This window comes from Bos indicus, chromosome 10, assembly GCF_029378745.1.
Source record: "Bos indicus isolate NIAB-ARS_2022 breed Sahiwal x Tharparkar chromosome 10, NIAB-ARS_B.indTharparkar_mat_pri_1.0, whole genome shotgun sequence".
NCBI classification, from domain to species: Eukaryota; Metazoa; Chordata; class Mammalia; order Artiodactyla; family Bovidae; genus Bos; species Bos indicus.
The window spans coordinates 56,291,586-56,295,333 of NC_091769.1; positions in this window are offsets into that span (position 1 = coordinate 56,291,586).

Genomic DNA, 3,748 nt, shown 5'->3' on the forward strand with positions numbered 1-3,748 from the left:
TTGCCAAGAAAATGCACTGGTCATAGCAAACATCCTCTTCCAACAACACAAGAGAAGACTCTATACATGGACATCACCAGATGGTCAACACCGAAATCAGATTGATTATATTCTTTGCAGCCAAAGATGGAGAAGCTCTATACAATCAGCAAAAACAAGACCAGGAGCTGACTGTGGCTCAGACCATGAACTCCTTATTGCCAAATTCAGACTTAAATTGAAGAAAGTAGGGAAAACCACTAGACCATTCAGGTATGACCTAAATCAAATCCCTTATGATTATACAGTGGAAGTGAGAAATAGATTTAAGGGCCTAGATCTGATAGACAGAGTGCCTGATGAACTATGGAATGAGGTTTGTGACACTGTACAGGAGACAGGGATCAAGACCATCCCCATGGAAAAGAAATGCAAAAAAGCAAAATGGCTGTCTGAGGAGGCCTTACAAATAGCTGTGAAAAGAAGAGAAGTGAAAAGGAAAGGAGAAAAGGAAAGATATAAACATCTGAATGCAGAGTTCCAAAGAATAGCAAGAAGAGATAAGAAAGCCTTCTTCAGCGATCAATGCAAAGAAATAGAGGAAAACAACAGAATGGGAAAGACTAGAGATCTCTTCAAGAAAATCACAGATACCAAAGGAACATTTCATGCAAAGATGGGCTCGATAAAGGACCGAAATGGTATGGACCTAACAGAAGCAGAAGATATTAAGAAGAGATGGCAAGAATACCCAGAAGAACTGTACAAAAAAGATCTTCATGACCCAGATAACCACAATGGTGTGATCACTGACCTCGAGCCAGACATCCTGGAATGTGAAGTCAAGTGGGCCTTAGAAAGCATCACTACGAACAAAGCTAGTGGAGGTGATGGAATTCCAGTGGAGCTATTTCAAATCCTGACAGATGATGCTGTGAAAGTGCTGCACTCAATATGCCAGCAAATTTGGAAAACTCAGCAGTGGCCACAGGACTGGAAAAGGTCAGTTTTTATTCCAATCCCAAAGAAAGGCAAAGCCAAAGAATGCTCAAACTACCGCACAATTGCACTCATCTCACACGCTAGTAAAGTAACGCTCAAAATTCTCCAAGCCAGGCTTCAGCAATATGTGAACCGTGAACTTCCTGATGTTCAAGCTGGTTTTAGAAAAGGCAGAGGAACCAGAGATCAAATTGCCAACATCTGCTGGATCATGGAAAAAGCAAGAGAGTTCCAGAAAAACATCTATTTCTGCTTTATTGACTATGCCAAAGCCTTTGACTGTGTGGATCACAAGAAACTGTGGAAAATTCTGAAAGACATGGGAATACCAGACCACCTGATCTGCCTCTTGAGAAATTTGTATGCAGGTCAGGAAGCAACAGTTAGAACTGGACATGGAACAACAGACTGGTTCCAAATAGGAAAAGGAGTACATCAAGGCTGTATATTGTCACCCTGTTTATTTAACTTATATGCAGAGTACATCATGAGAAACACTGGGATGGAAGAAGCACAAGCTGGAATCAAGATTGCCGGGAGAAATATCAATAACCTCAGATATGCAGATGACACCACCCTTATGGCAGAAAGTGAACAGGAACTAAAAAGCCTCTTGAAAGTGAAAGTGGAGAGTGAAAAAGTTGGCTTAAAGCTCAACATTCAGAAAACAAAGATCATGGCATCTGGTCCCATCAGTTCATGGCAAATGGATGGGGAAACAGTGGAAACAGTGTCAGACTTTATTTTGGGGGGGCTCCAAAATCACTGCAGATGGTGACTGCAGCCATGAAATTAAAAGACGCTTGGACTCCTTGGAAAGAAAGTTATGACCAACCTAGATAGCATATTCAAAAGCAGAGACATTACTTTGCCAACAAAGGTCCGTCTAGTCAAGGCTATGGTTTTTCCTGTGGTCACGTATGGATGTGAGAGTTGGACTGTGAAGAAGGCTGAGCGCTGAAGAATTGATACTTTGATCTGCGGTGTTGGAGAAGACTCTTGAGAGTCCTTTGGACTGCAAGGTGATCCAACCAGTCCATTCTGAAGGAGATGAGCCCTGGGATTTCTTTGGAAGGAATGATGCTAAAGCTGAAACTCCAGTACTTTGGCCACCTCATGCGAAGAGTTGACTCATTGGAAAAGACTCTGATGCTGGAAGGGTTTGGGGGCAAGAGGAGAAGGGGATGACAGAGGATGAGATGGCTGGATGGCATCACTGACTCAATGGCCGTGAGTCTGAGTGAACTCCGGGAGTTGGTGATCACAGGGATGCCTGGCGTGCTGCGATTCATGGGGTCGCAAATAGTCGGACACGACTGAGCAACTGATTTGGTCTGATCTGATCTACACTGCTGGTGGGAATGTAAATCGGTATAGCCACTATGGACAACGATCTAGACTTCCCTGATGGCTCAGACAGTGAAGTGTCTGCCTACAGTGCAGGAGACCCTGGTTCAATCCCTGGGTTGGGAAGATCCCCTGGAGAAGGAAATGGCAATCCCACTCCAGTATTCTTGCCTGGAAAATCCATGGACAGAGAAGCATGGTAGGCTACAATCCATGGGGTTGCAAAGAGTCAGACACGACTGAGTGACTTCACTTTCATTTTGATTTCACTATGGAGAACAATATGGAGGTTCCTTAAAAAACTAAAAACAGAGCTACACAATGACCCTGCAATTCCACTCCCAGCCATATATCTAGAGAAAACATGGTATGAAAGGATACGTGCACCCCAATGTTCCCTGCAGCACTGTTTACAACAGTCAAGACATGGAAGCAACCTAAATGTCCACTGACAGCGGAATGGATAAAGATGATGTGGCACATATATACAGTGGAATATTACTCAGCCATTAAAATGAAAATAATGCCACTTGCAGCAACATGATGGACACAGAGAGTGTCATACTGAGTAAAGTAAGTCAGAGAAAGAGAAGTATCTTATGATACCCCTTATATGCTGAATCTAAAAAGAAATGATACAAATGGACTTATTTACAAAATAGAAACAGACTCACAGACTTAGAGAAGGAATTTATGGTTATGTGGGGGGGGCGGTGCGGGGGAGGTGAGAAGAAGGGATAGTTAGGGAGTTTGACACTGTTAGGTACACACTGCTGTATTTAAAATGCATAACCAGCACGGACCTAGTGTATAGCACATGGAACTCTGCTCAGTGTTATGCTGCACCTGGGTGGGAGGGGAGTTTGTGAAGAATGGATACATGTATGTGTGTGGCTGAGTTACTCTGCCGTGCACCTGAAACTATCACACTGCTAATCAGATACTCCAACATTAAATAAATCACTTTTAAAAAAGAAAGAGGTCTATATTGATAACAATTTCCTGCCTATTCAAAATGGAAATGAACAATCAGGAAGGCAAAGGCAATAAACTATTCTTATTTTTCCTGTACAAACGTGCTCAGTAGGTCTCTTCTCAATCTAACTATGGTCAATTCAATCCATTTCTACACAGAGAATGTGTTTAAAGTTTTTATTATTATCATTACCATTGTCATTACTATTTTATTTTTTCTCAACCATAGACGGCAATTCTCTTCCTCAATTTACCCCTTTTTTATCAAACAAATTAAAAAAAACCAAATGTAAAAAAAGTGATCTCATTCTATAATATGACACATCTTACAGTGAATGCAAAATGTATTCTCAAGGTCAATTTTAACAAAGATAAATCTAAAACCTCATATTTTGTTTCAGAAATTCAAAGGTAGAAGAACTGGTTAGAAATAACAGCAGCAAAG